This window comes from Eumetopias jubatus, unplaced genomic scaffold (assembly GCF_037043125.1).
Source record: "Eumetopias jubatus isolate StellerSeaLion01/CBP00866 unplaced genomic scaffold, mEumJub1_p1.0 scaffold_1, whole genome shotgun sequence".
Lineage (NCBI taxonomy): Eukaryota > Metazoa > Chordata > Mammalia > Carnivora > Otariidae > Eumetopias > Eumetopias jubatus.
Window position 1 is genome coordinate 191,669,263 of NW_028274807.1, and position 13,160 is coordinate 191,682,422.

The following is a 13,160-nucleotide window of genomic DNA, read 5'->3' on the forward strand; positions in this document are numbered from 1 at the left end:
CCTAAATAATTGAAAGGATGTTCCATGTTCATGGATTGGAAAATTCATGTGTAAAGTCAACACATTTATCGAAACTCTGGCATACAATTTTCTCTGCCATCAGAAGTCTAAAATCAATGGAATGTTGCCACTCATTCATTTTTTTTTTAATTACTGATTAGGCTCTGTGTTAATTCAGCAATAATTAAGAGTCTGTTCCCTTTTTTTCATTTCGTCCCAAGGTCATATCTAATTTCTTCATTAACCCAAATAATATCTGAGAGGGCACCTTCTCCCTCAATCCATGTAAAGAAGTTTTCAATAATCCACCTAGAAGTTCTGAATAACACAAAGAAATGCCACAATTTTTAGTGATTGACATAAATTCCATGGAACAACCAATTTTCAAGAATCCTTCCTTCTAACCTGTTGTTTCTCTAGCATGAGGACTTGAACCCTCTTTCAACTACGTTCCCAATGGAACAGTCACGGGTATTTTCCCATGCAAAACCTTTAAGACAGGTATGTTTCATAAACATGCTGCTTTGTATGGTTCAGAAACATGCTACTTTGGACTTGGCCTACTTAAACAGAATAATCAATGACTTTTACCGTGAATCTCACTTCCTACCTTCTGGTTGTGCAGCTACATGCTCATCAGAGTGCAAAAACGTGTGGTCACTTGGGCTGCTCACAAACATTCCAGCTCTGTCTGCACTCAGACTGCATTCTGCCATTCTGCCGCCTATACTCTGCTGCCCACTTAAAGTGAAGAATGGCTTCACAACTTGCTTTGGCCAATAACATGTGAGCAGAAGTGATATGCGCCCACTTCCAGGTAGGAGATGAAGGACTGGCACACTTTGCCACTTGCTTTTTCCCCTCTGCCTGGTACCTGCCCTCTTCCAAGTGCTGGCTTCCCCATCAGCCTGGCTGCTAGAATGAGGAGGTCAAAATGGCTCTGGGAAAGAGACTGAGAACATGGCTTTCCTGTCAAACCCAAGAGGTTCCAGTCAAGAGAGAGGCATGTCTTGAAAAAAATCTATGAGTATAACTATGGGCACACGAAGCTGATCAGAATCAAATAAATAAGAATCCAATTAAGTTTCTGACAGAGTTGTATAGTCAGAGAAACTAGGAGTCTGGACTAAAAACATTTACGACTGTTCAAGATTTAAAACCACCTTTGGACCTCCAATCTTCCTCAGGCAGGAAACAGGCTGAGAAAGCTGTTTGGCCCTCAAGGAGGCATGTTCTCCAATGCTTCCTTCGGAAGTGGTCAAGGAGATTAGAGGTAAAGGAAAACCGCCCAGAAGATGGAGCCAGAGGGGCTGGGAAACCACAGAACACGACCCTAATCAAGGAGTAGTCCCCAGACCCAGGGCGGGGTTATCTGCCAGCAAAATTCAGAATTGCCATGGACCAGAGGCCACCCCATCATCATCACAATTATTCTTTTCTCCACCACTGCCTTCTGGGTGTTGTGTGTAACTTGTCCTTTTAATTCATGATCTCTGAATTAACATAAATCATATCTAGACCTGATGTAGAGACTTTGGTCCATTATCCCAAGATCCTGCTCTTTAAGCTGGACACCATGACAGGGTGGGACTTGGGGACTGTCTCTCCTGGGAAGAGGGTGAGGGTATTTTGCCTGCAGGATGGGGTAGAGACCAAACACCTGGTGAGCAGGAGAGGGTGGACTGTGGCTGTCACGAAAGCTGCTCACCAAATTTCCAGCTCTTTGCCTCCCAGAACATGGTAGGTTTCTACTTCCAGCCTCCCTGGGGTCCGGTGAAGCCAAGTGATCTCTTCCGACTGATGAGTCGTGAGTGCCAAGTGCTGTGTCACTGACCTGCTGAGCACTTTTCTCACTTTCCAATGAAAGGCCCTCCAGACCTCTCTTTTTCTTCTGGCAAGGAGGCCTGCGTCATTCTGCCAGGCTGCGTCCCTGAGACCCTGTGATAAGCAGGGACCCCTGCCACCTGCAAGAACACGCAGTGTGGGCGGGAAATAAACCGTTATTGTTTTGAGCTTGGAGTTGAGGGTCCTGTGTTTCTGCAGCATGACCTTGTTCTCGAGGATACACTGTTGGAGCCAAGAATCTCATCTCTGGAAAAACCCCAAGGATTCACCCTATACAGTTATTGCTCTGAAGACGCCATGTGTCTTAGTGAATCCAGGGGCTAAAACGGTGTTGAAATCATCAGACCCCACATGAACCCCGAGGCAGTGGTGCCCTGCCCAGCTCTCAAGAACAGCTAAGGCACTTTTTTCCTCTGCCCTGCTTACAAATAAAAGAAGTTGAGGACATTTTAGAAAGAAAAGTCTCCCCTTGTGTCTATGATAAAACTATAGATGGCTTGGTTTTAATCTGAAAGCGATGACTAAAGCAATTATTTGGACCTCTAAGAGTGCTGGTACCTCTCAAGCTACAACTGGCGTTAATTGTCATCGATGTTAACATAACCCAAAATGCTTAATGGTTCGGGAGCTCCCTCTGGGATAATAATGGCAAAACCTCTGTGCCTCCCACCCCCATCAAAATGTGGCCTAGCTCTTTCTGGGGCTCCCCCAGCAGAGCGGACAGGCTCCACACCTCAGCTCAGCTGGCGGCTTGCTGGGGCCGACCCCCGGTCCTGACCACAGCTGCTCCCAAGCGCCTAGTTACCCAGCACCCCTCCCGATCCCCTTCACTCTCACTGCCTTCAGGACAACAAGGAGCCTCCTTTCAAGGGAGCTAACCACAGCATCCCACACCGAAGGGCTTGTAGCTGTGTTGCCTTCCCTGCACCCAGCCTGCAAATGTCTGCCCTACAACTGTGTTGGACACCCCAGAACCACAACAGAAAAGTGTACCTGAGCAGCCTGTCTCTCCCGGTAAGAGTTACTAGGATATTTTTAAATGAGGTTGTCCTTCCTCAGAACAAAGATTTTTACTCAACTCTACATCTCTCAGCCACCTCCATCGTCATGAAAGCAAACCTGCGTTGAGCGAGACCACGGGCCAGGCACCACCTGCAATATTGAAGCCTCACACTCGCTAGCCCTGAGGGACCATGTGAACTTACAGCCCAAGGGGCAAATGCAAATGCTGGGGATCAGAGAGTAAATGGGATCTGCCCAAGGTCACCCAGCTAAGTAGGGCCAGAGACGTGCCTGTGGCCGCAGCCTGCTCCTGACCATCCCTCACACTGCCTCCTATCAACTAGAAGCAAATGGGACTGTAGCATGAATGCTTACTTAGCGATGGCCACCCCCCGCCTTAGTTGCCAATTAAGGTACAAGAATGCTCCCTAAATTCAAAGTCAAAAACTCTCTCATGCAGAAAGAAAATGCTCCTGCAAAGAAAGAACATAAATACCAGCTTATGTGTTCTTTCACATTATAACTGTTGCTAAACTAGTAAAATTGTTGAAAGTGGAATGCTATTTACATTACATGAGTTGAGTTTTTCCATTAAAAAGTACAATATTGGATGATTGTGCATTTTGTTTGTGTGGAAGGGGGGGAAGCCTTTACCCCTCCGAAACTGCAAATGTCGGAACAAAGTGTTGCATATTTATTAGCCCATCTGCCACTGCAGCATTAAAGGGGGGGAAAATCTTACTATAAGCAATTTATTCACAGTTACAGTTTTACCACCTGATGTGCAAAATCACAACACTCAGTAAGCATTAATTATTGTGCTGAGTAATTTCGATTTTCAATCTAATTCATTACATTTTTTAAAGACCACAGAAGTGAACATTTGCTCAGCCTTGGGTTTTGCTTCCCCATTTGGGGTGAAAAGAATAATCACTAGTTTGGGGTGATCAAGATAAGTCACTCACCAGCACACTCTTCAGGGACTGCGACTGTCTGAGGTTTGAGCGACCCGATTAGGTAATTACGAACGAACGTAGCGACTGCACATCCCCGAAATGGACACGGTAAAGATTTGAAAGGTGAATTTGAATCAGGCCACCCAGGTATTTCCAGGACAGAAGGCTCCGCCGGGAGGCAGCTGCTGTATTTTGCTCACACTGAATCCAATCGCAGTACAAGCTGAGACTGTTTATCTCTCTTGGCAAAACACCAGCAGTGTGTATCAACGGGGGGAATCTTTCAAAAACAACTGATCCCAAAATAACAATTAAATAAGGACTCGGGCAGATAATCGCAGGTGGTGTGTGACGTTCGCACCTGGAAGAAAGGTTAAAAAAAGAACTCCGAGAGAGTGGTCTGTCCACTTGGTTCCTTCTCCTGCCTTGGCCCTGCCAGAGAGGGGAGAGATGAGCTGTTGAGTTGAAGACGCATGTCTCAGGTCTTCTACCCAGTCACCCGCAGAATGAGGTTCTGGAAGCAGAACCTCGGAGTTCCTGTCTGACCTTCGGTGTCCAGATGATTGGAGCTGCTACCTGCTGCCCTTGGCAACGTTGCCTTTCCTGTCTCCTTTGACATGTGTTCTCCTTACCTGCTGCTACATAACAAACCACCCAAGCCCACATGGTGCCAAAGCACCAGCATGATGGCATGCTCATGATTTGTGTGGGTCAGAAATTCAGAGAGGGATCAGCCAGATGGCTCACCTCAGCTTCACAACATCTCGGGCCTCAGCTGGAAAGGCCAAAATGGGCAGAAGTGATTGGACATCTGATGACTGGAATCATCTGGAAGCTTCATGCGTGGGTCTGGTGCCTGGGGTGTCTGGGGTGATGTGAAGGCTGAGCTTTAACTGGACTATTGACAGGAGTGTCTACATGTGGCCTCTCCACAGGGCTTGGGTCCTCCCAAGAGGGAACATCCAGACAGCAAATATTCCACAAGAACCAGCATCAAAGTCCTGGGTGATGTAGCCCCCCCCACCCCCTCCAGACTCATCTGGACCACTGACCCCTCTCTCTCCAGCCACACTGACCTGCTTTAGGTTTCTCTTGCTTATTCCTGAGTTCCTCTGCCCCAGGGCCTTTGCTGTTGCTTATTGCCTCCCCTCTTCAGCTTGTTAATGCCCACCCATCCTTCAGATCTCAACTTAAACACTGCTTCTTTGTGAAAAACTTTCCTGAGCTCCCTGACTAGGTCAGACTCCCAAAACAGACACTCATAGCAGCAAATACCTTATCACAGTTGTAATTGTTTAATATTTAATATCTGTCTTCTCATCTTGACTGTAAACTCCAGAAAGTCAGCAACTCTGTTTTTGATGACCATTGTAACCCTCTCCCCAACCCACATACACAGAATTACAAAATCCTTGGCCCAGAGAAGGTACTGAGTAAACATCTGTTGAGATAGATTTTTACAGTTACTGAGCACCTTGTATCCACCAGACACGGTGTTAGGGGTGGGAATACGGTAGTCACTGAGACAACCATGCTTCCGCCATCTTGGAACTCATATTTGTAGCAGGAGACAGACGATAAACTGAGAAACCTATGGGATGCATGTGTTGAAGGAAGAAGGGTTCTGGAAAACTAGGAGACCTAACCCAGCCTTGGAGCTGAGGAAAGCTTTCTTGAGGAAATAGATTTCCACCAAGCTTTCCTCCCCACCCAGACCCCCTGAGTTCTCCATCCCAGTCAAGCATGTGGCCATTCACATCTCAATTTCCTTCTTTCTTTTAAGAGCAAATAATTACTCCTTTGTAATTTACATTTATGGTGTGCTGCAGGATAAATCAGTATAAGCCAAGGAAAAAGAAGTATAAATATATTTCTCAGTGTGAATGGGCTGTTTAATATTACCATGTGCACTAATTAAGTTGCACGTAACACAGAGAGCACTTTGACACTATTAAACTTAATGACCCTCTGCTTAAAGAGGAAATACACATTTACAGTGAAATTATAGTCTGAGCTGTAATGCCTAGCTGGAAGAATGCCTTCAAGGAGATTGTTCCCAAATGCCTCAGAGCACCAGCTTTGAAATAACAATAATGTGCAAGGGGCCATACTGTCCTTTAAGCAATTTCATTGTTTGCAAGGATATTTCTTCTACTTGTCCACACAGCAGAATTAAAAGTCAGAGCAGTTCATAAGGTCTGGAGTTACCCTACCGATCCTCGGAGCCCAGGATATATTCGGTAGCCAAGGAAGCCTTCAAATTCACTGTCTTGTATTGAGTTCCTACGAAGGTCATCACTTCCACACATGATCTCGATTAATCTTCCTGACAACCTCTAAGCTATTTTTATAGCCATTGGATAGACGAGGAAACTTAAGCAACCTGATTCATTCCTCCATTCATTGCAACAAATCGGTTTCAAACGTCTGCTTTGTATCACGCCCTGTTCTGAGCACTGAGGGGGTCAGCAGGGAGCAAGATAGTCAAAGCCCCTGTCCTCATAACACTGACACTCTTCTGGGGGATCCACATAAACACAAAGACAACAGCCCAGGCTGGAATGTACTGGAAGAGAATAAAGCAGGGCACCGGTTACAAGGGAACTCACAGGGAAGGAGGCCTTTCTTGAGAGGGCATTGGCAAGAAAGCCCTTCCACGAAGACATTTGACCAGAGCTCTGAATGCTGAAGATTGGGCCGCTCTGGGAAGCGTTTCCGGGTAGAAGGTACAGCTGGTGCAAAGGTCTGGAGGCAGGGCTGTACTTGGCATGCTCGAGGGCAGGGAGGCCAGAGTGGAGGGGGAGCATTCCGGGCGGTCTCTCTACTGGGATACAGACATCAGGCAGCTCTGCCTGCTTCTAGAGCCCACGTCCTGACCTCTGTGGTTCACGTCCTCTTATCCAGAAGATACAACACAGGGGAACCTGAGCTGATTCCAGCTCTTCTGGGAAGACATGAGCTTCCCAGGAATGTCATGGAGGAAAGAGGACTGGGTGGAAACAGGTTCTTCAGGCCCCAACCAGGTAAGATTTCATTTTATCAGAAGCTACTGCACACAGGGATGCCTGAAGGAGCACAGTGAAAAATCTGGGCAGAGCACAAGATCTTTCATGCCTGTGGGGTGAACTGTGTGCTAACGAGACTCATCCGTTCATTTAAATGATATTATAAGGCATCTATTGTGCACCAGTTTGCTGAAGCTGGCCCACAAGCTAGACGCCGCCCCCATCTTCACAGAGCTGACAGCCTCCCAAGGCCCAGATGTAATAGAACTCTATTCACCGGGAACCTACTTTTGTCTCCCTAACGCGGGATACATAGGCCGGTGGCAAAATAATTTTGAATCCAGGAAGGAATCAAAAAAGCAGCTTTCCGAAGCCACGCTGGGAGCAGCAGCCCTGAGGCATTTCCAGCTTCGTCTGTCCCCCTACAGGACGGTGACTGCAGAGTCCCCACTAGCAACTGCCTACAGAGGAAGAGGGCAAGGGAGAGCACTCAAACATTTTCTAAGGCGTTTGCGTTACAATTCTGGAACAAAGCAGGAATTCAAGTTAATCCTTGGTTAGCCAGACAATTAATCAAAACATTGTCCTGCCTCCTTGTTTATAGATTGATTGAATTTTTATTAGAAGTAATTGTGCCGTGTCCAGCACACCCATAAAAAGTTTCAGTTTCTAAACACTAATTCTTTGAGTAATAGGGATGGTAGATGGCAAATAGCAAAGGAATGTCTTTTAATCCCCATCCCCACCTCTTCCTGCCAGTGCGCGCACACACACACACACACACATGCACACGCACACACACACACACACACACACACACGTCTAAATCCCGCTCCCTAGATCCTGGGTTTCGGTATCTTCGTCTCACTGAGAATGCAAAAACTGATCCGAGCCTGCAGGTGAGGCTCTGCAGATAGAAGAGGCCGATATTTCTAATAAGATCTTCTTTACCAGACAAAAAGCAGGCAGGTGGATGGGACCAGCGTATTCCCACATTGCTAACTTAGGGAGAAATGGGATGCAGGAGAAAAGCAGTGAGGCAGGCGACTGAGGAGTGGCAGAGGGAATGGATGGAGAGACTGGGATGGGACTTCGCCCTCTGAGCCGAGGCCCCAGAACAAGGAGGTGCCTGAGGCAGGTGATGGCAGGAGGTTTGGCCACGTCACATTCACCACTCTGGGCGGGATCGGCTCCCAGGCTCACCTGCCCCAATCCACAGCCCCTAGATGCAGCGGACTGCATGCCTAGTGCACACTGGAAGGCTGGGCAGGGCAGGAGTCTGGCTTCTCAAGCCTTCCACCATTTGGGGGGACATACGGCAGGTCCCTGCTGTTTCCACATGCTCTGGGGTGGGTCCAACAGGGGATCTTGGCAGAGGCAGGTGAACTTCGAACAAACTGGATATTCAAACTGAAAAGAGACAGTTGAAACCCTAAGAACCTGAGATATTATTAATTGACTCCTTTAAACTCGGTCCCTTGCCAGCAGGGGGAGGTTATGAGGGAGATCGGATGGGTTATGGGAAATAAAGAAGCTGCATTTCTTCACCATCTGGGTGTGGCATTCGTGGATTTGTAATCCCAATACATTTTCTATCATCTCTCTCCAAGAGAGCTCTAGATCATGGCTCTTTTTTTCAACATAGTTGATTCAGTGCCTAACCCAAACCTTCAATAAGCAGTGACTGAATGTATGAATGAATAAATGAATGAATGAGGCCAACCTTAATCCCTCCATAGCTAATCCAAATGGCAATGCTGGAAATCAGAAGCTTACGAGGAGAGAACTTGTCAAGAAGTCAGACAACAGTCATAGCCAATGTTGGTTGAGCTACCCGATTTCCCCTCCCCTTTGTCTTGCTAATACGACCCTAGTCTGGGCAGCAGTGTAGCCTGTTAGAAGACCCCCTCCCCAGATTCCCATGTAGCTGGAGATAGCCAAGTCACCAGTTCTGTCAAGTGAAGTAAAGAATGGGGCTTCCAGGAAAAATTATTGTTTTTCTGATAACAATGGACAAACTCAGCTGGCACATCCCTTTTTCCTCTTCCTCTTCCCTCTTCTTCCTAACTGAAATGCAGAAGCGATGCCTGGAGGTGCCACAGCCATTTTGTAACCATGAGGACAAAAGTCACATGCTAAGGATATCAGAACAAGGAACCAGAAGTCTGAACCCTTGATTCTTCCTTGAGCAGCTGCGCCAGCCCTGGACTACAACCTCCAGAACATATTCCCCATGAGAAGAATAAGCCTTTTTTTCTAGATCTACAGATCGCATATCATACTGAGAAAGAATTCAGGGTTTCATAAACTTGCAGGGGAAAAGGTTACATCTTTTTACCAAAGCTCTAACATTTTGCATTCCCTCCCATAATGAATGTAAGCAACAGACCAGAATAGTATCAGTAATGCCTGTGACTTTGTCAATAAAAATCACAGCCATTTTCATTTAACATTACAATTGTTGCCTTTATTTTTATTTATCACTTATACTTACCCCTGTTTTGAGATTCTGGTGGTTTATTTAAGTTATTTAATGCATCCATAGGGTCACCCGGATGGCTCAGTTGGTTGAATGTCCAACTCATGGTTTTGGCTCAGGTTGTGATCTCACAGGTCATGAGATGGAGCCCTGAGTAGGGCTCCCCACTCATTGGGGAGTCTGCTTGAAGATTCTCTCCCTCTGACCCTCCCCCATCTCTCACACACACACACTCTCTCTCTCTCAAATAAATAAATAAATCTTTAGAAATAAATCAATAAATGGTACACCTGGTGGCTCAGTGGGTTAAGCGTCTGCCTTCAGCTCAGGTCATGATCTCAGGTCCTGGGATCAAACCCGGTGTCAGGCTCCCTGTTCAGCAGGGAGTCTGCTTGTCCTCTCCCTCTGCCCCTCCCCCTGCTCGTGCACTCTCTCTCTCTCAAATAAATAAATAAAATCTTAAAAATAAATAAATAAACAAATAAATAAAAGCACATATATCACTATATCCCAAATTTGGATTTTGAAAATTATTTTGATAACTGTTTCAATATAATTGGCTTTCTTCATAGTCTTACTTTTACTTTACTTTATTTTATTTTATTTCATTTCATTTCATTTTATGTATGTAAAAAAACATTCTTCCACAGGACTCCCCTGACTGCCAAAGAAGGTCATGGCTCAAAAAAAGGTTCAGAACCTCAATTCCATAAGCACTGTGAGCAGGTTTCTTTGCATGGGGCACAACAGAATTCCTAAACAATCCTTCCATTTCTCCTAGCTGATGCATGGGCAAGTCTGAGGGACTGTAATTTCTAGAACCAAGAGTAGAGACACATGAATAGAGAACAACTTTTGCAGCTCATTCCCTTCCATCTTAATTTTTTTCCTACCCCAAGAGTTCCCTGTTGAAATGCAGCTACCCTGGAAGATACAGGAGGAAGGTACCCAATGTCTCCGCCTCCTTTAATAGTCTCCCTGCAGCTGGGCCTTCTTACTACTCACAGGATGACATCCAGCCGATGAGGTGGAAAATGACTTCCTTCCTATCCGTGCGTGATCCCCCAGGGCCAAAAAGTTTTAAAAATTAGTGGAGGCTTTAGCCTACCTGTGCTATCGTCCTTGAGCAAGTCTTCCCCTTTCTAGCCCACCTCCACCCTGTGCGAGCCTGACTGGTAGCTTCCATGCTTTACGGTGGTTGACGTTGTGTCTTTCTGCTGTCATGATTTGTACTCTGATGGTTATCTAGCTTGGCACGCCCAACAACTGAATGACCTGCCCTTCTTCACAGCCACCAGTTTGCCAGAGCCATTTGTCCAGACTACAGCCCTTGGCTCCTTGTGACCTGACTCCCATGGACTGACTGGGAGGCCAAAAAAAATAATGTCTTATCTATGAGTTGAGCAAAGGTCGCCCCTTGTCTGTGGCAACAGAACATCTGTCCCAGAGAGATGAATTGATGACCACTTCCTCATTCATAATGATGAGAGCCAATCAACTTTCTTTTCCTATTGTGTTTGGCCATTAAAAAGAGCCAGAGCCCAAAATTAACAAGTCAGGAAACGACAGATGTTGGTGGGGATGTGGAGAAAGGGGAACCCTCCTACACTGTTGCTGGGAATGCAAGCTGGTGCAACCCCTCTGGAAAACAGTATGGAGGTTCCTCAAACAGTTGAAAATAGAGCTACCATACAATCCAGCAATTGCACTACTGGGTATTTACCACAAAGATACAAATGTAGGGATCCGAAGGGGTACATGCACCCCAATGTTTATAGCAGCAATGTCCACAATAGCCAAACTGTGGAAAGAGCCAAGATGTCCATCAACAGATGAATGGATAAAGAAGAAGTGGTGTATATATACACAATGGAATATTATGCAGCCATCAAAAGGAATGAGATCTTGCCATTTGCAACGAAGTGGATGGAACTGGAGGGTGTTATGCTGAGTGAAATAAGTCAATCAGAGAAAGACAAGTATCATATGACCTCACTGATATGAGGAATTCTTAATCTCAGGAAACAAACTGAGGGTTGCTGGAGTGGTGGGGGGTGGGAGGGATGGGGTGGCTGGGTGATAGACATTGGGGAGGGTATGTGCTATGGTGAGCGCTGTGAATTGTGCAAGACTGTTGAATCACAGATCTATACTTCTGAAACAAATAATGCAAGATATGTTAAGAAAAAAGAAAAAGAAGAAGATAGCAGGAGGGGAAGAATGAAGGGGAGTAAGTCGGAGGGGGAGAGGAACCATGAGAGACGATGGACTCTGAAAAACAAACTGAGGGTTCTAGAGGGGAGGGGGGTCGGGGGATGGGTTAGCCTGGTGATGGGTATTAAAGAGGGCACTTTCTGCATGGAGCACTGGGTGTTACGCACAAACAATGAATCATGGAACACTACATCAAGAACTAATGATGTAATGTATGGTGATTAACATAACAATAAAAAATTAAAAAATAAATAAATAAAAATAAAAATAGCTCAGATAACACTTAAAAAAAAAAAAAAGAAGAAGAGCCAGAGCCCAAGATGGAAAAGCCAGTAGGTTTCAGACACCAGGAGAGGCCTAGCGTTGGCAGTGGCTGGGTGGCATCGGACGCCTGTGGAGTTAAGGTCACGTACAGCCCCCTGCCTAGGATCCCACAGCAGACACTGCCTTCATGCTTCTTAAGGACACTGAGTCTGCTGAGAGTCCCTCTCAGAGGCTTCCTGGGCTTTTGTGTAGTATCTTGCACCTGGAGTTAGACTGTGAGTGTACTCATTATCTATTCCCGTGTAACAAATTACGCCAAAACTTGGTAGCTTAAGAACATAAGCATTCTTGTGGTTGGGAATCCAGGTATGGCTTAGCTAAGGGCCCTTGCCTCAAGGTCCACCACAAAGCTGTGACCACGATGTCAGCTGGAATTCCTCAATTATGGCTGGACTGAGGGAGGACCTGGTTCCAAGTTTGTTCACATGATTGTTGCCAGGATTTAGTTCCTCATGAGCCATCGGATGAGGGCCTCAGTTCTTCACAGAATGTTAGCCAGTTCTTGGCCACATGGGTGTCTCCATAGGGCAGCTCACAGCACAGCAGCCAGTGTCCATTAGAGAGAACAAGTGAGAGAGGGTGAGCAAGAGGGAAGACACAGTCTTTTTATAACCTGATCTCCAAAGTGACATCTCTTCACTCTTGTCAAATTCTGCACATCAGAAGCAAGCCATTGGGTCCAGATGGTGCTCAAGCAGAGGAGACTATGTAAGAGCATGAGTACCAGGAAGCAAGGATCATTGGGGGCCAGCCAAAAACTGCCTACCACAATGGGGAGTTTTGTGAAACTGTCCATACTTTAAGCATGCATTATATTTCTGAACCCAGTTTCCTGTGCTTCTATCTCCAAATTGCAAGTGTATTGTTGCCCAACCCCAGGGATTTTTAACCTAAAATCCATGGGCATTGGGGGAAGGTTCTAGGATCTCCTGAAATCGTAGGCCAAATGTTGTATATATATAGATTTTTCTGGGAAGAGGATCTATAGTTTTACATTAGATTAGACTCCCAAGTGGAATCAAGCATCCAGAAAGATAAAAGAGACACTGCCTATTATGTTTGTGATCTGTGTTTGCAAAATGCTCAGACTTGATCAGAAGTCCAGTAGAAGAAGTGGTAAGCCAAATAGCAGGTCAGAGTTGGCAGGACTGAGCTGGCCTCCCCAGAGGCTATCTTACCCAACAGGTAGAGAAAAGGAGCCCTGGGGAAGTGAGAGAGACAGGTAAAGACAGTGGGCCAGGGTCACAGATGACCTGTCAGGGTTGGAGGTCAGAGTTTGTTCTCTTTTCCCTACACTATTGTTTTTGCTACATGATCCAACCAAGGAGTGGCACC